The sequence below is a fragment of the Pongo pygmaeus genome, chromosome Y (genome assembly GCF_028885625.2).
Source record: "Pongo pygmaeus isolate AG05252 chromosome Y, NHGRI_mPonPyg2-v2.0_pri, whole genome shotgun sequence".
Lineage (NCBI taxonomy): Eukaryota > Metazoa > Chordata > Mammalia > Primates > Hominidae > Pongo > Pongo pygmaeus.
Window position 1 is genome coordinate 49273666 of NC_072397.2, and position 27191 is coordinate 49300856.

Genomic DNA, 27191 nt, shown 5'->3' on the forward strand with positions numbered 1-27191 from the left:
GGTTCGCGGGCAGCCGCCTAGGCTCTGGGAGCAGCCCGGGCAGAGCTCTCTTGCCTTTCCGCCACCCCACCCCGTCCTGAACAACCCCTGGCCACCCACACCCCCCACCCCGGACATTGCGTCCTCCCCTGGGCTGGGTGGAGAACCCCGTCCCGCGAAACACCGGGCCCGCGCAGCGTCCGGGCCCGCCATCCCTCCAGCGGCGGCTCGCCTCCTCTTCGCCTCCGCTCCACCGTCGCCCGCCCGCCCGCCCGCCCTTGCCCCTGCAGCCTCCCAGCTGCCACCGTGGAGCGCCTGGCGGCTGAACGCAGACCCCAGGCCCCGCCCACGCTGGCGATGCCGACCGTTCCAGGCGGGAGGGAAGGCGGGCAGAGATGGAGAGACGAACGGGCGACCCAGAGGGGCCGAAGGATGGGCGGAGGGAAGTTGGGAGTGAGGGAGGCAGGGAGGGAGGGAGGGAGGGAGAGAGAGGGAGGCAGTGAGGAACGGAGGGAGAGACAGAGCGACTCAGGGACAGAGGGCGGGCGGGAGGGAGCCAGGGACAGAGGGAGGAAGGCAGAGAGAATAAACGGTCTCTGGCCTCCGGGAGCAACGGGACCCCCGCGCTCCGGGAAAAGGGTAAGCGCCCGGCGCGGGCTGAGGGCTGGGCCCACGGCCACCGCGTCGGGCCGGCGGGGCACCCATTCGCCCCGATTCCGTGGCCCAAGGAACGGGCGGCTTCCTCAGAGACAAAAGACCGGGACCCGGTTTGCCGTCGGGTTTTCAACCGCGTGGTTCACAGACCGCACTTCCCCAGGCTGAGCCTCGCAACGGAGCGCCAGGCCGACAGGCCCGACCACAGAGGAGCCACACTCAGGACGACTGAAGCGTGATTTGGGATTCCACGCTGCTGTGCCCTCTGCAAGGGGGCCTGTTGCTCACGTCTCTCCGGCCCCTGAAAGGCTGAGCATGTTGACTGCTTCCGGAGCTCTGCGGGCACCCACAGGCATCCAGGGAAGGGTGGAAGACTGGCATGGTGTCTCTTCGCTCCCCTTGCCAGTTTCCAAACCGGCCACACTGCAGACTCCCCATGTTGCGGGACACAGGAATCCATCGTCAGGCCATCACGCCGGGGGATGCATCCTTTCCCTGGGGTCTCGCTCTGGTCTTCTGCGTGGGAATGAACGAGAGCCACACGCCTGTGCGTGTGTGAGACTGTCACGGCCACGGCGACACCCACAGGCATTGCCTCCTTCACGGAGAGAGGGCCTGGAAATCTCAAGACTCCCACGGAGGTTCAGTTCCACACTCCCCTCCAGCCTTCCAGGCTGGATTCTCCCTGCTGAAGGCGCGTGGGAGCCCAGAGAGCGGCCTCCAGTTCCCGCGGGATTCCTGGAGAGGTCCAGAGAGCCAGACCCCGAAACCCGCCCCCCTCACCCCTTCCCCCTCTCCCCCTTCCGCTTCGTCCCTCCCGCCCCCACCGCCACCCCCGCCCCCACCACCAGCGTCACCACCACCACCACCACCACCACCGCCCCCCCTCCCCCCGGCCCCAGGGGGCCTCCACGCCCTGGGACCCTTCCGGAGGGCGGGCTGTCCCAGGGCTCACCGCCATTCATGAAGGGGTGGAGCCTGCCTGCCTGTTGGTCTTTATAAGAGCGGCTGGCTGGCTGTCCGGGCCGGTCTCCTGGCTGCACCTGCGCCCAGTGCACAGGCCGGCTGAGGTGCCCGGGAGCCCGCGGGCCTCTCTCTGCCTGTGTCCGTCTGTGAAATTCCGGCCGGGGCTCCCCGCGGTGGCTCTCCCGACACCTTCGGACGGCCCCCTCCCCGCGGAAGCCCGAGGACGAGGACGGCGAAGGAGACTCGTCTGGACCCCGAGCCAAAGCGAGGCCCTGCGAGCCTGCTTTGAGCGGAACCCGTACCCGGGCATCGCCACCAGAGAAGGGCTGGCCCAGGCCATCGGCGTTCCGGAGCCCAGGGTCCAGATTTGGTTTCAGAATGAGAGGTCACGCCAGCTGAGGCAGCACCGGCGGGAATCTCGGCCCTGGCCCGGGAGACGCGGCCCGCAAGAAGGCAGGCGAAAGCGGACCGCCGTCACCGGATCCCAGACCGCCCTGCTCCTCCGCGCCTTTGAGAAGGATCGCTTTCCAGGCATCGCCGCCAGGGAAGAACTGGCCAGAGAGACGGGCCTCCCGGAGTCCAGGATTCAGATCTGGTTTCAGAATCGACGGGCCAGGCACCCGGGACAGGGTGGCAGGGCGCCCGCGCACGCAGGCGGCCTGTGCAACGCGGCCCCCGGTGGGTGTCACCCTGCTCCCTCGTGGGTCACCTTCGCCCACGCCGGGGCGTGGGGAACGGCGCTTCCCGCACCCCGCGTGCCCTGCGCGCCTGGGGCTCTCCCCCAGGGGGCTTTCGTGAGCCAGGGAGCGAGGGCCGTCCCCGTGCTCCAGCCCAGCCAGGCCGCGCCGGCACGAGGGATCTCCCAAGCGGCCCCGGCACGCGCGGATTTTGCCTACGCTGCCCTGGCTCCCGCGGACGGGGCGCTCTCCCACCCTCAGGCTCCTCGGTGGCCTGCGCACCCGAGCAAAGGCCGGGAGGACCGGGACCCGCAGCGCGACGGCCTGCCGGGCCCTTGCGCGGTGGGACAGCCTTGGCCGGCTCAAGCGGGGCCACAGGGCCAAGGTGGGCTTGCGCCACCCGCGTCCCAGGGGAGTCCGTGGTGGGGCTGGGGCCAGGGTCCCCAGGTCGCCGGGGCGGCGTGGGAACCCCAAGCCGGGGCAGCCCCACCTCCCCAGCCCGCGCCCCCGGAGGCCTCCGCGCAGCAGGGGCAGGTGCAAGCCATCCGGGCGCCCCCCCAGGCGGGGCTCCTCCAGGAGCCGGGGCGCTCGTCTGCACTCCCCTCCGGCCTGCTGGATGAGCTCCTGGCGAGCCCGGAGTTTCTGCAGGGGGCGCAACCTTTCCTAGAAACGGAGGCCCCGGGGGAGCTGGAGGCCTCGGAAGAGGCCGCCTCGCTGGAACCACCCCTCAGCGAGGAAGAATACCGGGCTCTGCTGGAGGAGCTTTAAAAGGACGCGGGGCTGGGACGGGGTCGGGGCAGGGCGGTGGCCGGTGGCCTCTCTTTCGCGGGGAACACCTGGCTCGGCGTGGAGGGGCGTGTGTTCCCTCCGGGCCGACCCGCCTGGGATTCCTGCCTTCCAGGTCTAGGCCCGGTGAGAGACTCCACAGAGCGGAGAGCTGCCATTCTTTCCTGGGCATCCCGGGGATCCCAGCGCCGGCCCAGGTACCAGCAGGTGGGCCGTGTACTGCGCACGCGCGGGTTCGCGGGCAGCCGCCTAGGCTCTGGGAGCAGCCCGGGCAGAGCTCTCGTGCCTTTCCGCCACCCCACCCCGGCCTGACCAACCCCTCGCCACCCACACCCCGCACCCCCCAACCCCCACCCACGGAAAATGCGTCCTCCCCTGGGCTGGGTGGAGACCCCGGTCCCGCGAAACACCGGGCCCGCGCAGGGTTCGGGCCCGCCATCCCTCCGGCAGCGGCTCGCCTCCTCTGCGCCTCCGCTCCACCGTCGCCCGCCCGTGTCCCTGCAGCCTCCCAGCTGCCACCGTGGAGTGCCTGGCGGCTGAACGCAGACCCCAGGCCCCGCGCCGGCGATGCCGACCGCTCCAGGGGGGAGGGAAGGCGGGCAGAGTTGGAGTGACGAACGGGAGACCCAGAGGGGCCGAAGGATGGGCAGAGGGAAGTTGGGAGGGAGGGAGGGAGGGGGGGAGGGAGGGAGAGAGAGGGAGGCAGTGAGGAACGGAGGGAGAGACAGAGCGACGCAGGGACAGAGGGCGGGCGGGAGGGAGCCAGGGACAGAGGGAGGAAGGCAGAGAGAGAAAACGGTCTCCGGCCTCCGGGAGCAACGGGACCCCCGCGCTCCGGGAAAAGGGTAAGTGCCCGGCGCGGGCTGAGGGCTGGGCCCACGGCCGCCGCGTCGGGAGGGCGGGGCACCTATTCGCCCCGATTCCGTGGAACAAGGAACGGGCAGCTACCTCAGAGACAAAAGCCCGGGACCCGGGTTGCCGTCGGGTTTTCACCCGCGTGGTTCACAGACCGCACATCCCCAGGCTGAGCCTCGCAAAGGAGCGCCAGGCCGACAGCCCCGACCACAGAGGAGCCACACTCAGGACGACTGAAGCGTGATTTGGGATTCCACGCTGCTGTGCCCTCTGCAAGGGGGCCTGTTGCTCACGTCTCTCCGGCCCCCGAAAGGCTGAGCATGTTGACTGTTTGCTTCCGGAGCTCTGCGGGCACCCACAGGCATCCAGGGAAGGGTGGAAGACCGGCATGGTGTCTCTTCGCTCTCCTTGCCAGTTTCCAAACCGGCCACACTGCAGACTCCCCATGTTGCGGGACACAGGAATCCATCGTCAGGCCATCACGCCGGGGATGCATCTTTTCCCTGGGGTCTCGCTCTGGTCTTCTGCGAGAAGACCTCCCAAGGTGCTGGGATTACAGGTCAGAGCCACCGCGCCCGGCCTGTACTTGTGTCTTTTCCAAAATTGACTATTTGGGGATAAGCTTAACATCCTCAAAGCCTGCCTTTGCCCCCCACAAGTAATTAGCATACGCCTAAATAAAGTTTAAGCAAGCTAGCTCCACTATTCCCAAGCATGCATAATCTAGGGTCTAGTCTTTAGAAGTATAAAGGACAAATCGTAGGAGTACAACTACAGAAAATGTTGTACCCAAACTGGAAAGGCTTAAGTGATCAATTGACGGATTTGTGTTTCCTATGGAAGAGGGTAGAAGGCAGAGTGCTAATATAGATATATAGGGGAGAAGAGGACAGGGCTTTTATGAAATGAATGCAGTCAAATCTTGGGAAAAGTTTCTTAAGTAGCATGAATGTTAGAGAGAGGATTCATGCAATTTCAATCTTAGCCGTGTCTAAAAATATCAAGACATAGCCAGCAGTTTTTGAAAAATAAATTATTCTCAACAAAACTATTAATGAGACTGATGAGGTGTTTCCTTCATTTTTTGTCTTCCAGTTACTTGGGTTTCACAGTCACATATTCAAGGGAGCGTACGGCTGTTTGGTAAAATGAGAGAATTCCACATCATGTTTTTGTTTGTTTGTTTTTAAAGATGAAAGAGCTGAACAACCTTGTTTGGTGTTAGCAATACCACCAGATTGTTCAAATTTCTTTAGAATCGTACTCCTTAAATTACACTGTGATGTAGTTTCAAAAATGGTCTGTAATGGCCTGTGAATTGACAGCTCATTAGGACATTCTTCAGTTTGGCTGAAACCAAAAATCCTGAAACCGTCGAAATTGAAAAATAATGGGGTTTGCCAAATTCTGCTTCTTACACTTTCACCTACCACGCCGTGTTCAAATAGTGTGCTTGATAAGTATCGGAAACTTAAGGTACTCTTAATTTCAGTATAGTTTCACCAAAGTGGTATTCCTTGTGAGAAAGCCATAATCTCATCAGTAAAGCCTTTCGAAAAGATCCAACGGAAAATATGAGCTAGCAACTCATCATGACAAGAAAGTAAAATTCAGGAAAAATCCTAAGGCAGAGCAGCTTCAGGCTTCGGTGTGATACTATCATAGTCTGGGCGCAGTGGCTCACGCCTATAGTCCCTTCACTTTGGGAAGGCAAGTTGGGGCAGGTCACCTGAAGTCGGCCGTTGAAGACCACCCTGGCCCAAATGGTGAAACCTCCTCTACACTTTAAACGAAAGACAAAAATTTGCCTGGCGTGGTGGCGTGCTCATTTAGTCCCAGCTAGGCTGGAGGCTGAGGCAGGAGAATGCCTTGAGCCTAGGATGCGGAGGCTGCAGTGAGCTGAGCTCAGGCCACTGTAATCCAGCCTGGGGGACAGAGGGAGACACTGTCTCAAAAATAAATAAATAAGTACATAAATAAATAAATAAAATGTAATGAAATTGAAATAATATTTTCACATTCCCCTCACCCGGCCCATTTTATTTTCAGAGTATTGGATAAACCACCTGTTTCCCTGTGCGTTAGAGATTTTTTTCCTCAGACATTGAAGTTTTCTAAGTGCAACTCCATAAAAAGTCTCATTTTTAGCGTAAATAGTTTCTTTATGGTTGTGAAACGTGAACTTTGCGATTCTGTGAGGAAGACTGAATTCTGAAGTACCCCCTGCATTTCCCGCCCCTCGCGTCCCAGGGGAGTCCGTGGTGGGGCTGGGGCCAGGGTCCCCAGGTCGCCGGGGCGGCGTGGGAACCCCAAGCCGGGGCAGCCCCACCTCCCCAGCCCGCGCCCCCGGAGGCCTCCGCGCGGCAGGGGCAGGTGCAAGCCATCCGGGCGCCCCCCCAGGCGGGGCTCCTCCAGGAGCCGGGGCGCTCGTCTGCACTCCCCTCCGGCCTGCTGGATGAGCTCCTGGCGAGCCCGGAGTTTCTGCAGGGGGCGCAACCTTTCCTAGAAACGGAGGCCCCGGGGGAGCTGGAGGCCTCGGAAGAGGCCGCCTCGCTGGAACCACCCCTCTGCGAGGAAGAATACCGGGCTCTGCTGGAGGAGCTTTAAAAGGACGCGGGGCTGGGACGGGGTCGGGGCAGGGCGGTGGCCGGTGGCCTCTCTTTCGCGGGGAACACCTGGCTCGGCGTGGAGGGGCGTGTGTTCCCTCCGGGCCGACCCGCCTGGGATTCCTGCCTTCCAGGTCTAGGCCCGGTGAGAGACTCCACAGAGCGGAGAGCTGCCATTCTTTCCTGGGCATCCCGGGGATCCCAGCGCCGGCCCAGGTACCAGCAGGTGGGCCGTGTACTGCGCACGCGCGGGTTCGCGGGCAGCCGCCTAGGCTCTGGGAGCAGCCCGGGCAGAGCTCTCTTGCCTTTCCGCCACCCCACCCCGTCCTGAACAACCCCTGGCCACCCACACCCCCCACCCCGGACATTGCGTCCTCCCCTGGGCTGGGTGGAGAACCCCGTCCCGCGAAACACCGGGCCCGCGCAGCGTCCGGGCCCGCCATCCCTCCAGCGGCGGCTCGCCTCCTCTTCGCCTCCGCTCCACCGTCGCCCGCCCGCCCGCCCGCCCTTGCCCCTGCAGCCTCCCAGCTGCCACCGTGGAGCGCCTGGCGGCTGAACGCAGACCCCAGGCCCCGCCCACGCTGGCGATGCCGACCGTTCCAGGCGGGAGGGAAGGCGGGCAGAGATGGAGAGACGAACGGGCGACCCAGAGGGGCCGAAGGATGGGCGGAGGGAAGTTGGGAGTGAGGGAGGCAGGGAGGGAGGGAGGGAGGGAGAGAGAGGGAGGCAGTGAGGAACGGAGGGAGAGACAGAGCGACTCAGGGACAGAGGGCGGGCGGGAGGGAGCCAGGGACAGAGGGAGGAAGGCAGAGAGAATAAACGGTCTCTGGCCTCCGGGAGCAACGGGACCCCCGCGCTCCGGGAAAAGGGTAAGCGCCCGGCGCGGGCTGAGGGCTGGGCCCACGGCCACCGCGTCGGGCCGGCGGGGCACCCATTCGCCCCGATTCCGTGGCCCAAGGAACGGGCGGCTTCCTCAGAGACAAAAGACCGGGACCCGGTTTGCCGTCGGGTTTTCAACCGCGTGGTTCACAGACCGCACTTCCCCAGGCTGAGCCTCGCAACGGAGCGCCAGGCCGACAGGCCCGACCACAGAGGAGCCACACTCAGGACGACTGAAGCGTGATTTGGGATTCCACGCTGCTGTGCCCTCTGCAAGGGGGCCTGTTGCTCACGTCTCTCCGGCCCCTGAAAGGCTGAGCATGTTGACTGCTTCCGGAGCTCTGCGGGCACCCACAGGCATCCAGGGAAGGGTGGAAGACTGGCATGGTGTCTCTTCGCTCCCCTTGCCAGTTTCCAAACCGGCCACACTGCAGACTCCCCATGTTGCGGGACACAGGAATCCATCGTCAGGCCATCACGCCGGGGGATGCATCCTTTCCCTGGGGTCTCGCTCTGGTCTTCTGCGTGGGAATGAACGAGAGCCACACGCCTGTGCGTGTGTGAGACTGTCACGGCCACGGCGACACCCACAGGCATTGCCTCCTTCACGGAGAGAGGGCCTGGAAATCTCAAGACTCCCACGGAGGTTCAGTTCCACACTCCCCTCCAGCCTTCCAGGCTGGATTCTCCCTGCTGAAGGCGCGTGGGAGCCCAGAGAGCGGCCTCCAGTTCCCGCGGGATTCCTGGAGAGGTCCAGAGAGCCAGACCCCGAAACCCGCCCCCCTCACCCCTTCCCCCTCTCCCCCTTCCGCTTCGTCCCTCCCGCCCCCACCGCCACCCCCGCCCCCACCACCAGCGTCACCACCACCACCACCACCACCACCGCCCCCCCTCCCCCCGGCCCCAGGGGGCCTCCACGCCCTGGGACCCTTCCGGAGGGCGGGCTGTCCCAGGGCTCACCGCCATTCATGAAGGGGTGGAGCCTGCCTGCCTGTTGGTCTTTATAAGAGCGGCTGGCTGGCTGTCCGGGCCGGTCTCCTGGCTGCACCTGCGCCCAGTGCACAGGCCGGCTGAGGTGCCCGGGAGCCCGCGGGCCTCTCTCTGCCTGTGTCCGTCTGTGAAATTCCGGCCGGGGCTCCCCGCGGTGGCTCTCCCGACACCTTCGGACGGCCCCCTCCCCGCGGAAGCCCGAGGACGAGGACGGCGAAGGAGACTCGTCTGGACCCCGAGCCAAAGCGAGGCCCTGCGAGCCTGCTTTGAGCGGAACCCGTACCCGGGCATCGCCACCAGAGAAGGGCTGGCCCAGGCCATCGGCGTTCCGGAGCCCAGGGTCCAGATTTGGTTTCAGAATGAGAGGTCACGCCAGCTGAGGCAGCACCGGCGGGAATCTCGGCCCTGGCCCGGGAGACGCGGCCCGCAAGAAGGCAGGCGAAAGCGGACCGCCGTCACCGGATCCCAGACCGCCCTGCTCCTCCGCGCCTTTGAGAAGGATCGCTTTCCAGGCATCGCCGCCAGGGAAGAACTGGCCAGAGAGACGGGCCTCCCGGAGTCCAGGATTCAGATCTGGTTTCAGAATCGACGGGCCAGGCACCCGGGACAGGGTGGCAGGGCGCCCGCGCACGCAGGCGGCCTGTGCAACGCGGCCCCCGGTGGGTGTCACCCTGCTCCCTCGTGGGTCACCTTCGCCCACGCCGGGGCGTGGGGAACGGCGCTTCCCGCACCCCGCGTGCCCTGCGCGCCTGGGGCTCTCCCCCAGGGGGCTTTCGTGAGCCAGGGAGCGAGGGCCGTCCCCGTGCTCCAGCCCAGCCAGGCCGCGCCGGCACGAGGGATCTCCCAAGCGGCCCCGGCACGCGCGGATTTTGCCTACGCTGCCCTGGCTCCCGCGGACGGGGCGCTCTCCCACCCTCAGGCTCCTCGGTGGCCTGCGCACCCGAGCAAAGGCCGGGAGGACCGGGACCCGCAGCGCGACGGCCTGCCGGGCCCTTGCGCGGTGGGACAGCCTTGGCCGGCTCAAGCGGGGCCACAGGGCCAAGGTGGGCTTGCGCCACCCGCGTCCCAGGGGAGTCCGTGGTGGGGCTGGGGCCAGGGTCCCCAGGTCGCCGGGGCGGCGTGGGAACCCCAAGCCGGGGCAGCCCCACCTCCCCAGCCCGCGCCCCCGGAGGCCTCCGCGCAGCAGGGGCAGGTGCAAGCCATCCGGGCGCCCCCCCAGGCGGGGCTCCTCCAGGAGCCGGGGCGCTCGTCTGCACTCCCCTCCGGCCTGCTGGATGAGCTCCTGGCGAGCCCGGAGTTTCTGCAGGGGGCGCAACCTTTCCTAGAAACGGAGGCCCCGGGGGAGCTGGAGGCCTCGGAAGAGGCCGCCTCGCTGGAACCACCCCTCAGCGAGGAAGAATACCGGGCTCTGCTGGAGGAGCTTTAAAAGGACGCGGGGCTGGGACGGGGTCGGGGCAGGGCGGTGGCCGGTGGCCTCTCTTTCGCGGGGAACACCTGGCTCGGCGTGGAGGGGCGTGTGTTCCCTCCGGGCCGACCCGCCTGGGATTCCTGCCTTCCAGGTCTAGGCCCGGTGAGAGACTCCACAGAGCGGAGAGCTGCCATTCTTTCCTGGGCATCCCGGGGATCCCAGCGCCGGCCCAGGTACCAGCAGGTGGGCCGTGTACTGCGCACGCGCGGGTTCGCGGGCAGCCGCCTAGGCTCTGGGAGCAGCCCGGGCAGAGCTCTCGTGCCTTTCCGCCACCCCACCCCGGCCTGACCAACCCCTCGCCACCCACACCCCGCACCCCCCAACCCCCACCCACGGAAAATGCGTCCTCCCCTGGGCTGGGTGGAGACCCCGGTCCCGCGAAACACCGGGCCCGCGCAGGGTTCGGGCCCGCCATCCCTCCGGCAGCGGCTCGCCTCCTCTGCGCCTCCGCTCCACCGTCGCCCGCCCGTGTCCCTGCAGCCTCCCAGCTGCCACCGTGGAGTGCCTGGCGGCTGAACGCAGACCCCAGGCCCCGCGCCGGCGATGCCGACCGCTCCAGGGGGGAGGGAAGGCGGGCAGAGTTGGAGTGACGAACGGGAGACCCAGAGGGGCCGAAGGATGGGCAGAGGGAAGTTGGGAGGGAGGGAGGGAGGGGGGGAGGGAGGGAGAGAGAGGGAGGCAGTGAGGAACGGAGGGAGAGACAGAGCGACGCAGGGACAGAGGGCGGGCGGGAGGGAGCCAGGGACAGAGGGAGGAAGGCAGAGAGAGAAAACGGTCTCCGGCCTCCGGGAGCAACGGGACCCCCGCGCTCCGGGAAAAGGGTAAGTGCCCGGCGCGGGCTGAGGGCTGGGCCCACGGCCGCCGCGTCGGGAGGGCGGGGCACCTATTCGCCCCGATTCCGTGGAACAAGGAACGGGCAGCTACCTCAGAGACAAAAGCCCGGGACCCGGGTTGCCGTCGGGTTTTCACCCGCGTGGTTCACAGACCGCACATCCCCAGGCTGAGCCTCGCAAAGGAGCGCCAGGCCGACAGCCCCGACCACAGAGGAGCCACACTCAGGACGACTGAAGCGTGATTTGGGATTCCACGCTGCTGTGCCCTCTGCAAGGGGGCCTGTTGCTCACGTCTCTCCGGCCCCCGAAAGGCTGAGCATGTTGACTGTTTGCTTCCGGAGCTCTGCGGGCACCCACAGGCATCCAGGGAAGGGTGGAAGACCGGCATGGTGTCTCTTCGCTCTCCTTGCCAGTTTCCAAACCGGCCACACTGCAGACTCCCCATGTTGCGGGACACAGGAATCCATCGTCAGGCCATCACGCCGGGGATGCATCTTTTCCCTGGGGTCTCGCTCTGGTCTTCTGCGAGAAGACCTCCCAAGGTGCTGGGATTACAGGTCAGAGCCACCGCGCCCGGCCTGTACTTGTGTCTTTTCCAAAATTGACTATTTGGGGATAAGCTTAACATCCTCAAAGCCTGCCTTTGCCCCCCACAAGTAATTAGCATACGCCTAAATAAAGTTTAAGCAAGCTAGCTCCACTATTCCCAAGCATGCATAATCTAGGGTCTAGTCTTTAGAAGTATAAAGGACAAATCGTAGGAGTACAACTACAGAAAATGTTGTACCCAAACTGGAAAGGCTTAAGTGATCAATTGACGGATTTGTGTTTCCTATGGAAGAGGGTAGAAGGCAGAGTGCTAATATAGATATATAGGGGAGAAGAGGACAGGGCTTTTATGAAATGAATGCAGTCAAATCTTGGGAAAAGTTTCTTAAGTAGCATGAATGTTAGAGAGAGGATTCATGCAATTTCAATCTTAGCCGTGTCTAAAAATATCAAGACATAGCCAGCAGTTTTTGAAAAATAAATTATTCTCAACAAAACTATTAATGAGACTGATGAGGTGTTTCCTTCATTTTTTGTCTTCCAGTTACTTGGGTTTCACAGTCACATATTCAAGGGAGCGTACGGCTGTTTGGTAAAATGAGAGAATTCCACATCATGTTTTTGTTTGTTTGTTTTTAAAGATGAAAGAGCTGAACAACCTTGTTTGGTGTTAGCAATACCACCAGATTGTTCAAATTTCTTTAGAATCGTACTCCTTAAATTACACTGTGATGTAGTTTCAAAAATTGTCTGTAATGGCCTGTGAATTGACAGCTCATTAGGACATTCTTCAGTTTGGCTGAAACCAAAAATCCTGAAACCGTCGAAATTGAAAAATAATGGGGTTTGCCAAATTCTGCTTCTTACACTTTCACCTACCACGCCGTGTTCAAATAGTGTGCTTGATAAGTATCGGAAACTTAAGGTACTCTTAATTTCAGTATAGTTTCACCAAAGTGGTATTCCTTGTGAGAAAGCCATAATCTCATCAGTAAAGCCTTTCGAAAAGATCCAACGGAAAATATGAGCTAGCAACTCATCATGACAAGAAAGTAAAATTCAGGAAAAATCCTAAGGCAGAGCAGCTTCAGGCTTCGGTGTGATACTATCATAGTCTGGGCGCAGTGGCTCACGCCTATAGTCCCTTCACTTTGGGAAGGCAAGTTGGGGCAGGTCACCTGAAGTCGGCCGTTGAAGACCACCCTGGCCCAAATGGTGAAACCTCCTCTACACTTTAAACGAAAGACAAAAATTTGCCTGGCGTGGTGGCGTGCTCATTTAGTCCCAGCTAGGCTGGAGGCTGAGGCAGGAGAATGCCTTGAGCCTAGGATGCGGAGGCTGCAGTGAGCTGAGCTCAGGCCACTGTAATCCAGCCTGGGGGACAGAGGGAGACACTGTCTCAAAAATAAATAAATAAGTACATAAATAAATAAATAAAATGTAATGAAATTGAAATAATATTTTCACATTCCCCTCACCCGGCCCATTTTATTTTCAGAGTATTGGATAAACCACCTGTTTCCCTGTGCGTTAGAGATTTTTTTCCTCAGACATTGAAGTTTTCTAAGTGCAACTCCATAAAAAGTCTCATTTTTAGCGTAAATAGTTTCTTTATGGTTGTGAAACGTGAACTTTGCGATTCTGTGAGGAAGACTGAATTCTGAAGTACCCCCTGCATTTCCCGCCCCTCGCGTCCCAGGGGAGTCCGTGGTGGGGCTGGGGCCAGGGTCCCCAGGTCGCCGGGGCGGCGTGGGAACCCCAAGCCGGGGCAGCCCCACCTCCCCAGCCCGCGCCCCCGGAGGCCTCCGCGCGGCAGGGGCAGGTGCAAGCCATCCGGGCGCCCCCCCAGGCGGGGCTCCTCCAGGAGCCGGGGCGCTCGTCTGCACTCCCCTCCGGCCTGCTGGATGAGCTCCTGGCGAGCCCGGAGTTTCTGCAGGGGGCGCAACCTTTCCTAGAAACGGAGGCCCCGGGGGAGCTGGAGGCCTCGGAAGAGGCCGCCTCGCTGGAACCACCCCTCTGCGAGGAAGAATACCGGGCTCTGCTGGAGGAGCTTTAAAAGGACGCGGGGCTGGGACGGGGTCGGGGCAGGGCGGTGGCCGGTGGCCTCTCTTTCGCGGGGAACACCTGGCTCGGCGTGGAGGGGCGTGTGTTCCCTCCGGGCCGACCCGCCTGGGATTCCTGCCTTCCAGGTCTAGGCCCGGTGAGAGACTCCACAGAGCGGAGAGCTGCCATTCTTTCCTGGGCATCCCGGGGATCCCAGCGCCGGCCCAGGTACCAGCAGGTGGGCCGTGTACTGCGCACGCGCGGGTTCGCGGGCAGCCGCCTAGGCTCTGGGAGCAGCCCGGGCAGAGCTCTCTTGCCTTTCCGCCACCCCACCCCGTCCTGAACAACCCCTGGCCACCCACACCCCCCACCCCGGACATTGCGTCCTCCCCTGGGCTGGGTGGAGAACCCCGTCCCGCGAAACACCGGGCCCGCGCAGCGTCCGGGCCCGCCATCCCTCCAGCGGCGGCTCGCCTCCTCTTCGCCTCCGCTCCACCGTCGCCCGCCCGCCCGCCCGCCCTTGCCCCTGCAGCCTCCCAGCTGCCACCGTGGAGCGCCTGGCGGCTGAACGCAGACCCCAGGCCCCGCCCACGCTGGCGATGCCGACCGTTCCAGGCGGGAGGGAAGGCGGGCAGAGATGGAGAGACGAACGGGCGACCCAGAGGGGCCGAAGGATGGGCGGAGGGAAGTTGGGAGTGAGGGAGGCAGGGAGGGAGGGAGGGAGGGAGAGAGAGGGAGGCAGTGAGGAACGGAGGGAGAGACAGAGCGACTCAGGGACAGAGGGCGGGCGGGAGGGAGCCAGGGACAGAGGGAGGAAGGCAGAGAGAATAAACGGTCTCTGGCCTCCGGGAGCAACGGGACCCCCGCGCTCCGGGAAAAGGGTAAGCGCCCGGCGCGGGCTGAGGGCTGGGCCCACGGCCACCGCGTCGGGCCGGCGGGGCACCCATTCGCCCCGATTCCGTGGCCCAAGGAACGGGCGGCTTCCTCAGAGACAAAAGACCGGGACCCGGTTTGCCGTCGGGTTTTCAACCGCGTGGTTCACAGACCGCACTTCCCCAGGCTGAGCCTCGCAACGGAGCGCCAGGCCGACAGGCCCGACCACAGAGGAGCCACACTCAGGACGACTGAAGCGTGATTTGGGATTCCACGCTGCTGTGCCCTCTGCAAGGGGGCCTGTTGCTCACGTCTCTCCGGCCCCTGAAAGGCTGAGCATGTTGACTGCTTCCGGAGCTCTGCGGGCACCCACAGGCATCCAGGGAAGGGTGGAAGACTGGCATGGTGTCTCTTCGCTCCCCTTGCCAGTTTCCAAACCGGCCACACTGCAGACTCCCCATGTTGCGGGACACAGGAATCCATCGTCAGGCCATCACGCCGGGGGATGCATCCTTTCCCTGGGGTCTCGCTCTGGTCTTCTGCGTGGGAATGAACGAGAGCCACACGCCTGTGCGTGTGTGAGACTGTCACGGCCACGGCGACACCCACAGGCATTGCCTCCTTCACGGAGAGAGGGCCTGGAAATCTCAAGACTCCCACGGAGGTTCAGTTCCACACTCCCCTCCAGCCTTCCAGGCTGGATTCTCCCTGCTGAAGGCGCGTGGGAGCCCAGAGAGCGGCCTCCAGTTCCCGCGGGATTCCTGGAGAGGTCCAGAGAGCCAGACCCCGAAACCCGCCCCCCTCACCCCTTCCCCCTCTCCCCCTTCCGCTTCGTCCCTCCCGCCCCCACCGCCACCCCCGCCCCCACCACCAGCGTCACCACCACCACCACCACCACCACCGCCCCCCCTCCCCCCGGCCCCAGGGGGCCTCCACGCCCTGGGACCCTTCCGGAGGGCGGGCTGTCCCAGGGCTCACCGCCATTCATGAAGGGGTGGAGCCTGCCTGCCTGTTGGTCTTTATAAGAGCGGCTGGCTGGCTGTCCGGGCCGGTCTCCTGGCTGCACCTGCGCCCAGTGCACAGGCCGGCTGAGGTGCCCGGGAGCCCGCGGGCCTCTCTCTGCCTGTGTCCGTCTGTGAAATTCCGGCCGGGGCTCCCCGCGGTGGCTCTCCCGACACCTTCGGACGGCCCCCTCCCCGCGGAAGCCCGAGGACGAGGACGGCGAAGGAGACTCGTCTGGACCCCGAGCCAAAGCGAGGCCCTGCGAGCCTGCTTTGAGCGGAACCCGTACCCGGGCATCGCCACCAGAGAAGGGCTGGCCCAGGCCATCGGCGTTCCGGAGCCCAGGGTCCAGATTTGGTTTCAGAATGAGAGGTCACGCCAGCTGAGGCAGCACCGGCGGGAATCTCGGCCCTGGCCCGGGAGACGCGGCCCGCAAGAAGGCAGGCGAAAGCGGACCGCCGTCACCGGATCCCAGACCGCCCTGCTCCTCCGCGCCTTTGAGAAGGATCGCTTTCCAGGCATCGCCGCCAGGGAAGAACTGGCCAGAGAGACGGGCCTCCCGGAGTCCAGGATTCAGATCTGGTTTCAGAATCGACGGGCCAGGCACCCGGGACAGGGTGGCAGGGCGCCCGCGCACGCAGGCGGCCTGTGCAACGCGGCCCCCGGTGGGTGTCACCCTGCTCCCTCGTGGGTCACCTTCGCCCACGCCGGGGCGTGGGGAACGGCGCTTCCCGCACCCCGCGTGCCCTGCGCGCCTGGGGCTCTCCCCCAGGGGGCTTTCGTGAGCCAGGGAGCGAGGGCCGTCCCCGTGCTCCAGCCCAGCCAGGCCGCGCCGGCACGAGGGATCTCCCAAGCGGCCCCGGCACGCGCGGATTTTGCCTACGCTGCCCTGGCTCCCGCGGACGGGGCGCTCTCCCACCCTCAGGCTCCTCGGTGGCCTGCGCACCCGAGCAAAGGCCGGGAGGACCGGGACCCGCAGCGCGACGGCCTGCCGGGCCCTTGCGCGGTGGGACAGCCTTGGCCGGCTCAAGCGGGGCCACAGGGCCAAGGTGGGCTTGCGCCACCCGCGTCCCAGGGGAGTCCGTGGTGGGGCTGGGGCCAGGGTCCCCAGGTCGCCGGGGCGGCGTGGGAACCCCAAGCCGGGGCAGCCCCACCTCCCCAGCCCGCGCCCCCGGAGGCCTCCGCGCAGCAGGGGCAGGTGCAAGCCATCCGGGCGCCCCCCCAGGCGGGGCTCCTCCAGGAGCCGGGGCGCTCGTCTGCACTCCCCTCCGGCCTGCTGGATGAGCTCCTGGCGAGCCCGGAGTTTCTGCAGGGGGCGCAACCTTTCCTAGAAACGGAGGCCCCGGGGGAGCTGGAGGCCTCGGAAGAGGCCGCCTCGCTGGAACCACCCCTCAGCGAGGAAGAATACCGGGCTCTGCTGGAGGAGCTTTAAAAGGACGCGGGGCTGGGACGGGGTCGGGGCAGGGCGGTGGCCGGTGGCCTCTCTTTCGCGGGGAACACCTGGCTCGGCGTGGAGGGGCGTGTGTTCCCTCCGGGCCGACCCGCCTGGGATTCCTGCCTTCCAGGTCTAGGCCCGGTGAGAGACTCCACAGAGCGGAGAGCTGCCATTCTTTCCTGGGCATCCCGGGGATCCCAGCGCCGGCCCAGGTACCAGCAGGTGGGCCGTGTACTGCGCACGCGCGGGTTCGCGGGCAGCCGCCTAGGCTCTGGGAGCAGCCCGGGCAGAGCTCTCGTGCCTTTCCGCCACCCCACCCCGGCCTGACCAACCCCTCGCCACCCACACCCCGCACCCCCCAACCCCCACCCACGGAAAATGCGTCCTCCCCTGGGCTGGGTGGAGACCCCGGTCCCGCGAAACACCGGGCCCGCGCAGGGTTCGGGCCCGCCATCCCTCCGGCAGCGGCTCGCCTCCTCTGCGCCTCCGCTCCACCGTCGCCCGCCCGTGTCCCTGCAGCCTCCCAGCTGCCACCGTGGAGTGCCTGGCGGCTGAACGCAGACCCCAGGCCCCGCGCCGGCGATGCCGACCGCTCCAGGGGGGAGGGAAGGCGGGCAGAGTTGGAGTGACGAACGGGAGACCCAGAGGGGCCGAAGGATGGGCAGAGGGAAGTTGGGAGGGAGGGAGGGAGGGGGGGAGGGAGGGAGAGAGAGGGAGGCAGTGAGGAACGGAGGGAGAGACAGAGCGACGCAGGGACAGAGGGCGGGCGGGAGGGAGCCAGGGACAGAGGGAGGAAGGCAGAGAGAGAAAACGGTCTCCGGCCTCCGGGAGCAACGGGACCCCCGCGCTCCGGGAAAAGGGTAAGTGCCCGGCGCGGGCTGAGGGCTGGGCCCACGGCCGCCGCGTCGGGAGGGCGGGGCACCTATTCGCCCCGATTCCGTGGAACAAGGAACGGGCAGCTACCTCAGAGACAAAAGCCCGGGACCCGGGTTGCCGTCGGGTTTTCACCCGCGTGGTTCACAGACCGCACATCCCCAGGCTGAGCCTCGCAAAGGAGCGCCAGGCCGACAGCCCCGACCACAGAGGAGCCACACTCAGGACGACTGAAGCGTGATTTGGGATTCCACGCTGCTGTGCCCTCTGCAAGGGGGCCTGTTGCTCACGTCTCTCCGGCCCCCGAAAGGCTGAGCATGTTGACTGTTTGCTTCCGGAGCTCTGCGGGCACCCACAGGCATCCAGGGAAGGGTGGAAGACCGGCATGGTGTCTCTTCGCTCTCCTTGCCAGTTTCCAAACCGGCCACACTGCAGACTCCCCATGTTGCGGGACACAGGAATCCATCGTCAGGCCATCACGCCGGGGATGCATCTTTTCCCTGGGGTCTCGCTCTGGTCTTCTGCGAGAAGACCTCCCAAGGTGCTGGGATTACAGGTCAGAGCCACCGCGCCCGGCCTGTACTTGTGTCTTTTCCAAAATTGACTATTTGGGGATAAGCTTAACATCCTCAAAGCCTGCCTTTGCCCCCCACAAGTAATTAGCATACGCCTAAATAAAGTTTAAGCAAGCTAGCTCCACTATTCCCAAGCATGCATAATCTAGGGTCTAGTCTTTAGAAGTATAAAGGACAAATCGTAGGAGTACAACTACAGAAAATGTTGTACCCAAACTGGAAAGGCTTAAGTGATCAATTGACGGATTTGTGTTTCCTATGGAAGAGGGTAGAAGGCAGAGTGCTAATATAGATATATAGGGGAGAAGAGGACAGGGCTTTTATGAAATGAATGCAGTCAAATCTTGGGAAAAGTTTCTTAAGTAGCATGAATGTTAGAGAGAGGATTCATGCAATTTCAATCTTAGCCGTGTCTAAAAATATCAAGACATAGCCAGCAGTTTTTGAAAAATAAATTATTCTCAACAAAACTATTAATGAGACTGATGAGGTGTTTCCTTCATTTTTTGTCTTCCAGTTACTTGGGTTTCACAGTCACATATTCAAGGGAGCGTACGGCTGTTTGGTAAAATGAGAGAATTCCACATCATGTTTTTGTTTGTTTGTTTTTAAAGATGAAAGAGCTGAACAACCTTGTTTGGTGTTAGCAATACCACCAGATTGTTCAAATTTCTTTAGAATCGTACTCCTTAAATTACACTGTGATGTAGTTTCAAAAATTGTCTGTAATGGCCTGTGAATTGACAGCTCATTAGGACATTCTTCAGTTTGGCTGAAACCAAAAATCCTGAAACCGTCGAAATTGAAAAATAATGGGGTTTGCCAAATTCTGCTTCTTACACTTTCACCTACCACGCCGTGTTCAAATAGTGTGCTTGATAAGTATCGGAAACTTAAGGTACTCTTAATTTCAGTATAGTTTCACCAAAGTGGTATTCTTTGTGAGAAAGCCATAATCTCATCAGTAAAGCCTTTCGAAAAGATCCAACGGAAAATATGAGCTAGCAACTCATCATGACAAGAAAGTAAAATTCAGGAAAAATCCTAAGGCAGAGCAGCTTCAGGCTTCGGTGTGATACTATCATAGTCTGGGCGCAGTGGCTCACGCCTATAGTCCCTTCACTTTGGGAAGGCAAGTTGGGGCAGGTCACCTGAAGTCGGCCGTTGAAGACCACCCTGGCCCAAATGGTGAAACCTCCTCTACACTTTAAACGAAAGACAAAAATTTGCCTGGCGTGGTGGCGTGCTCATTTAGTCCCAGCTAGGCTGGAGGCTGAGGCAGGAGAATGCCTTGAGCCTAGGATGCGGAGGCTGCAGTGAGCTGAGCTCAGGCCACTGTAATCCAGCCTGGGGGACAGAGGGAGACACTGTCTCAAAAATAAATAAATAAGTACATAAATAAATAAATAAAATGAAATGAAATTGAAATAATATTTTCACATTCCCCTCACCCGGCCCATTTTATTTTCAGAGTATTGGATAAACCACCTGTTTCCCTGTGCGTTAGAGATTTTTTTCCTCAGACATTGAAGTTTTCTAAGTGCAACTCCATAAAAAGTCTCATTTTTAGCGTAAATAGTTTCTTTATGGTTGTGAAACGTGAACTTTGCGATTCTGTGAGGAAGACTGAATTCTGAAGTACCCCCTGCATTTCCCGCCCCTCGCGTCCCAGGGGAGTCCGTGGTGGGGCTGGGGCCAGGGTCCCCAGGTCGCCGGGGCGGCGTGGGAACCCCAAGCCGGGGCAGCCCCAACTCCCCAGCCCGCGCCCACGGAGGCCTCCGCGCGGCAGGGGCAGGTGCAAGCCATCCGGGCGCCCCCCCAGGCGGGGCTCCTCCAGGAGCCGGGGCGCTCGTCTGCACTCCCCTCCGGCCTGCTGGATGAGCTCCTGGCGAGCCCGGAGATTCTGCAGGGGGCGCAACCTTTCCTAGAAACGGAGGCCAGGCCACGGGGGAGCTGGAGGCCTCGGAAGAGGCCGCCTCGCTGGAACCACCCCTCAGCGAGGAAGAATACCGGGCTCTGCTGGAGGAGCTTTAAAAGGACGCGGGGCTGGGACGGGGTCGGGGCAGGGCGGTGGCCGGTGGCCTCTCTTTCGCGGGGAACACCTGGCTCGGCGTGGAGGGGCGTGTGTTCCCTCCGGGCCGACCCGCCTGGGATTCCTGCCTTCCAGGTCTAGGCCCGGTGAGAGACTCCACAGAGCGGAGAGCTGCCATTCTTTCCTGGGCATCCCGGGGATCCCAGCGCCGGCCCAGGTACCAGCAGGTGGGCCGTGTACTGCGCACGCGCGGGTTCGCGGGCAGCCGCCTAGGCTCTGGGAGCAGCCCGGGCAGAGCTCTCGTGCCTTTCCGCCACCCCACCCCGGCCTGACCAACCCCTCGCCACCCACACCCCGCACCCCCCAACCCCCACCCACGGAAAATGCGTCCTCCCCTGGGCTGGGTGGAGACCCCGGTCCCGCGAAACACCGGGCCCGCGCAGGGTTCGGGCCCGCCATCCCTCCGGCAGCGGCTCGCCTCCTCTGCGCCTCCGCTCCACCGTCGCCCGCCCGTGTCCCTGCAGCCTCCCAGCTGCCACCGTGGAGTGCCTGGCGGCTGAACGCAGACCCCAGGCCCCGCGCCGGCGATGCCGACCGCTCCAGGGGGGAGGGAAGGCGGGCAGAGTTGGAGTGACGAACGGGAGACCCAGAGGGGCCGAAGGATGGGCAGAGGGAAGTTGGGAGGGAGGGAGGGAGGGGGGGAGGGAGGGAGAGAGAGGGAGGCAGTGAGGAACGGAGGGAGAGACAGAGCGACGCAGGGACAGAGGGCGGGCGGGAGGGAGCCAGGGACAGAGGGAGGAAGGCAGAGAGAGAAAACGGTCTCCGGCCTCCGGGAGCAACGGGACCCCCGCGCTCCGGGAAAAGGGTAAGTGCCCGGCGCGGGCTGAGGGCTGGGCCCACGGCCGCCGCGTCGGGAGGGCGGGGCACCTATTCGCCCCGATTCCGTGGAACAAGGAACGGGCAGCTACCTCAGAGACAAAAGCCCGGGACCCGGGTTGCCGTCGGGTTTTCACCCGCGTGGTTCACAGACCGCACATCCCCAGGCTGAGCCTCGCAAAGGAGCGCCAGGCCGACAGCCCCGACCACAGAGGAGCCACACTCAGGACGACTGAAGCGTGATTTGGGATTCCACGCTGCTGTGCCCTCTGCAAGGGGGCCTGTTGCTCACGTCTCTCCGGCCCCCGAAAGGCTGAGCATGTTGACTGTTTGCTTCCGGAGCTCTGCGGGCACCCACAGGCATCCAGGGAAGGGTGGAAGACCGGCATGGTGTCTCTTCGCTCTCCTTGCCAGTTTCCAAACCGGCCACACTGCAGACTCCCCATGTTGCGGGACACAGGAATCCATCGTCAGGCCATCACGCCGGGGATGCATCTTTTCCCTGGGGTCTCGCTCTGGTCTTCTGCGAGAAGACCTCCCAAGGTGCTGGGATTACAGGTCAGAGCCACCGCGCCCGGCCTGTACTTGTGTCTTTTCCAAAATTGACTATTTGGGGATAAGCTTAACATCCTCAAAGCCTGCCTTTGCCCCCCACAAGTAATTAGCATACGCCTAAATAAAGTTTAAGCAAGCTAGCTCCACTATTCCCAAGCATGCATAATCTAGGGTCTAGTCTTTAGAAGTATAAAGGACAAATCGTAGGAGTACAACTACAGAAAATGTTGTACCCAAACTGGAAAGGCTTAAGTGATCAATTGACGGATTTGTGTTTCCTATGGAAGAGGGTAGAAGGCAGAGTGCTAATATAGATATATAGGGGAGAAGAGGACAGGGCTTTTATGAAATGAATGCAGTCAAATCTTGGGAAAAGTTTCTTAAGTAGCATGAATGTTAGAGAGAGGATTCATGCAATTTCAATCTTAGCCGTGTCTAAAAATATCAAGACATAGCCAGCAGTTTTTGAAAAATAAATTATTCTCAACAAAACTATTAATGAGACTGATGAGGTGTTTCCTTCATTTTTTGTCTTCCAGTTACTTGGGTTTCACAGTCACATATTCAAGGGAGCGTACGGCTGTTTGGTAAAATGAGAGAATTCCACATCATGTTTTTGTTTGTTTGTTTTTAAAGATGAAAGAGCTGAACAACCTTGTTTGGTGTTAGCAATACCACCAGATTGTTCAAATTTCTTTAGAATCGTACTCCTTAAATTACACTGTGATGTAGTTTCAAAAATGGTCTGTAATGGCCTGTCAATTGACAGCTCATTAGGACATTCTTCAGTTTGGCTGAAACCAAAAATCCTGAAACCGTCGAAATTGAAAAATAATGGGGTTTGCCAAATTCTGCTTCTTACACTTTCACCTACCACGCCGTGTTCAAATAGTGTGCTTGATAAGTATCGGAAACTTAAGGTACTCTTAATTTCAGTATAGTTTCACCAAAGTGGTATTCTTTGTGAGAAAGCCATAATCTCATCAGTAAAGCCTTTCGAAAAGATCCAACGGAAAATATGAGCTAGCAACTCATCATGACAAGAAAGTAAAATTCAGGAAAAATCCTAAGGCAGAGCAGCTTCAGGCTTCGGTGTGATACTATCATAGTCTGGGCGCAGTGGCTCACGCCTATAGTCCCTTCACTTTGGGAAGGCAAGTTGGGGCAGGTCACCTGAAGTCGGCCGTTGAAGACCACCCTGGCCCAAATGGTGAAACCTCCTCTACACTTTAAACGAAAGACAAAAATTTGCCTGGCGTGGTGGCGTGCTCATTTAGTCCCAGCTAGGCTGGAGGCTGAGGCAGGAGAATGCCTTGAGCCTAGGATGCGGAGGCTGCAGTGAGCTGAGCTCAGGCCACTGTAATCCAGCCTGGGGGACAGAGGGAGACACTGTCTCAAAAATAAATAAATAAGTACATAAATAAATAAATAAAATGTAATGAAATTGAAATAATATTTTCACATTCCCCTCACCCGGCCCATTTTATTTTCAGAGTATTGGATAAACCACCTGTTTCCCTGTGCGTTAGAGATTTTTTTCCTCAGACATTGAAGTTTTCTAAGTGCAACTCCATAAAAAGTCTCATTTTTAGCGTAAATAGTTTCTTTATGGTTGTGAAACGTGAACTTTGCGATTCTGTGAGGAAGACTGAATTCTGAAGTACCCCCTGCATTTCCCGCCCCTCGCGTCCCAGGGGAGTCCGTGGTGGGGCTGGGGCCAGGGTCCCCAGGTCGCCGGGGCGGCGTGGGAACCCCAAGCCGGGGCAGCCCCACCTCCCCAGCCCGCGCCCCCGGAGGCCTCCGCGCGGCAGGGGCAGGTGCAAGCCATCCGGGCGCCCCCCCAGGCGGGGCTCCTCCAGGAGCCGGGGCGCTCGTCTGCACTCCCCTCCGGCCTGCTGGATGAGCTCCTGGCGAGCCCGGAGTTTCTGCAGGGGGCGCAACCTTTCCTAGAAACGGAGGCCCCGGGGGAGCTGGAGGCCTCGGAAGAGGCCGCCTCGCTGGAACCACCCCTCTGCGAGGAAGAATACCGGGCTCTGCTGGAGGAGCTTTAAAAGGACGCGGGGCTGGGACGGGGTCGGGGCAGGGCGGTGGCCGGTGGCCTCTCTTTCGCGGGGAACACCTGGCTCGGCGTGGAGGGGCGTGTGTTCCCTCCGGGCCGACCCGCCTGGGATTCCTGCCTTCCAGGTCTAGGCCCGGTGAGAGACTCCACAGAGCGGAGAGCTGCCATTCTTTCCTGGGCATCCCGGGGATCCCAGCGCCGGCCCAGGTACCAGCAGGTGGGCCGTGTACTGCGCACGCGCGGGTTCGCGGGCAGCCGCCTAGGCTCTGGGAGCAGCCCGGGCAGAGCTCTCTTGCCTTTCCGCCACCCCACCCCGTCCTGAACAACCCCTGGCCACCCACACCCCCCACCCCGGACATTGCGTCCTCCCCTGGGCTGGGTGGAGAACCCCGTCCCGCGAAACACCGGGCCCGCGCAGCGTCCGGGCCCGCCATCCCTCCAGCGGCGGCTCGCCTCCTCTTCGCCTCCGCTCCACCGTCGCCCGCCCGCCCGCCCGCCCTTGCCCCTGCAGCCTCCCAGCTGCCACCGTGGAGCGCCTGGCGGCTGAACGCAGACCCCAGGCCCCGCCCACGCTGGCGATGCCGACCGTTCCAGGCGGGAGGGAAGGCGGGCAGAGATGGAGAGACGAACGGGCGACCCAGAGGGGCCGAAGGATGGGCGGAGGGAAGTTGGGAGTGAGGGAGGCAGGGAGGGAGGGAGGGAGGGAGAGAGAGGGAGGCAGTGAGGAACGGAGGGAGAGACAGAGCGACTCAGGGACAGAGGGCGGGCGGGAGGGAGCCAGGGACAGAGGGAGGAAGGCAGAGAGAATAAACGGTCTCTGGCCTCCGGGAGCAACGGGACCCCCGCGCTCCGGGAAAAGGGTAAGCGCCCGGCGCGGGCTGAGGGCTGGGCCCACGGCCACCGCGTCGGGCCGGCGGGGCACCCATTCGCCCCGATTCCGTGGCCCAAGGAACGGGCGGCTTCCTCAGAGACAAAAGACCGGGACCCGGTTTGCCGTCGGGTTTTCAACCGCGTGGTTCACAGACCGCACTTCCCCAGGCTGAGCCTCGCAACGGAGCGCCAGGCCGACAGGCCCGACCACAGAGGAGCCACACTCAGGACGACTGAAGCGTGATTTGGGATTCCACGCTGCTGTGCCCTCTGCAAGGGGGCCTGTTGCTCACGTCTCTCCGGCCCCTGAAAGGCTGAGCATGTTGACTGCTTCCGGAGCTCTGCGGGCACCCACAGGCATCCAGGGAAGGGTGGAAGACTGGCATGGTGTCTCTTCGCTCCCCTTGCCAGTTTCCAAACCGGCCACACTGCAGACTCCCCATGTTGCGGGACACAGGAATCCATCGTCAGGCCATCACGCCGGGGGATGCATCCTTTCCCTGGGGTCTCGCTCTGGTCTTCTGCGTGGGAATGAACGAGAGCCACACGCCTGTGCGTGTGTGAGACTGTCACGGCCACGGCGACACCCACAGGCATTGCCTCCTTCACGGAGAGAGGGCCTGGAAATCTCAAGACTCCCACGGAGGTTCAGTTCCACACTCCCCTCCAGCCTTCCAGGCTGGATTCTCCCTGCTGAAGGCGCGTGGGAGCCCAGAGAGCGGCCTCCAGTTCCCGCGGGATTCCTGGAGAGGTCCAGAGAGCCAGACCCCGAAACCCGCCCCCCTCACCCCTTCCCCCTCTCCCCCTTCCGCTTCGTCCCTCCCGCCCCCACCGCCACCCCCGCCCCCACCACCAGCGTCACCACCACCACCACCACCACCACCGCCCCCCCTCCCCCCGGCCCCAGGGGGCCTCCACGCCCTGGGACCCTTCCGGAGGGCGGGCTGTCCCAGGGCTCACCGCCATTCATGAAGGGGTGGAGCCTGCCTGCCTGTTGGTCTTTATAAGAGCGGCTGGCTGGCTGTCCGGGCCGGTCTCCTGGCTGCACCTGCGCCCAGTGCACAGGCCGGCTGAGGTGCCCGGGAGCCCGCGGGCCTCTCTCTGCCTGTGTCCGTCTGTGAAATTCCGGCCGGGGCTCCCCGCGGTGGCTCTCCCGACACCTTCGGACGGCCCCCTCCCCGCGGAAGCCCGAGGACGAGGACGGCGAAGGAGACTCGTCTGGACCCCGAGCCAAAGCGAGGCCCTGCGAGCCTGCTTTGAGCGGAACCCGTACCCGGGCATCGCCACCAGAGAAGGGCTGGCCCAGGCCATCGGCGTTCCGGAGCCCAGGGTCCAGATTTGGTTTCAGAATGAGAGGTCACGCCAGCTGAGGCAGCACCGGCGGGAATCTCGGCCCTGGCCCGGGAGACGCGGCCCGCAAGAAGGCAGGCGAAAGCGGACCGCCGTCACCGGATCCCAGACCGCCCTGCTCCTCCGCGCCTTTGAGAAGGATCGCTTTCCAGGCATCGCCGCCAGGGAAGAACTGGCCAGAGAGACGGGCCTCCCGGAGTCCAGGATTCAGATCTGGTTTCAGAATCGACGGGCCAGGCACCCGGGACAGGGTGGCAGGGCGCCCGCGCACGCAGGCGGCCTGTGCAACGCGGCCCCCGGTGGGTGTCACCCTGCTCCCTCGTGGGTCACCTTCGCCCACGCCGGGGCGTGGGGAACGGCGCTTCCCGCACCCCGCGTGCCCTGCGCGCCTGGGGCTCTCCCCCAGGGGGCTTTCGTGAGCCAGGGAGCGAGGGCCGTCCCCGTGCTCCAGCCCAGCCAGGCCGCGCCGGCACGAGGGATCTCCCAAGCGGCCCCGGCACGCGCGGATTTTGCCTACGCTGCCCTGGCTCCCGCGGACGGGGCGCTCTCCCACCCTCAGGCTCCTCGGTGGCCTGCGCACCCGAGCAAAGGCCGGGAGGACCGGGACCCGCAGCGCGACGGCCTGCCGGGCCCTTGCGCGGTGGGACAGCCTTGGCCGGCTCAAGCGGGGCCACAGGGCCAAGGTGGGCTTGCGCCACCCGCGTCCCAGGGGAGTCCGTGGTGGGGCTGGGGCCAGGGTCCCCAGGTCGCCGGGGCGGCGTGGGAACCCCAAGCCGGGGCAGCCCCACCTCCCCAGCCCGCGCCCCCGGAGGCCTCCGCGCAGCAGGGGCAGGTGCAAGCCATTCGGGCGCCCCCCCAGGCGGGGCTCCTCCAGGAGCCGGGGCGCTCGTCTGCACTCCCCTCCGGCCTGCTGGATGAGCTCCTGGCGAGCCCGGAGTTTCTGCAGGGGGCGCAACCTTTCCTAGAAACGGAGGCCCCGGGGGAGCTGGAGGCCTCGGAAGAGGCCGCCTCGCTGGAACCACCCCTCAGCGAGGAAGAATACCGGGCTCTGCTGGAGGAGCTTTAAAAGGACGCGGGGCTGGGACGGGGTCGGGGCAGGGCGGTGGCCGGTGGCCTCTCTTTCGCGGGGAACACCTGGCTCGGCGTGGAGGGGCGTGTGTTCCCTCCGGGCCGACCCGCCTGGGATTCCTGCCTTCCAGGTCTAGGCCCGGTGAGAGACTCCACAGAGCGGAGAGCTGCCATTCTTTCCTGGGCATCCCGGGGATCCCAGCGCCGGCCCAGGTACCAGCAGGTGGGCCGTGTACTGCGCACGCGCGGGTTCGCGGGCAGCCGCCTAGGCTCTGGGAGCAGCCCGGGCAGAGCTCTCGTGCCTTTCCGCCACCCCACCCCGGCCTGACCAACCCCTC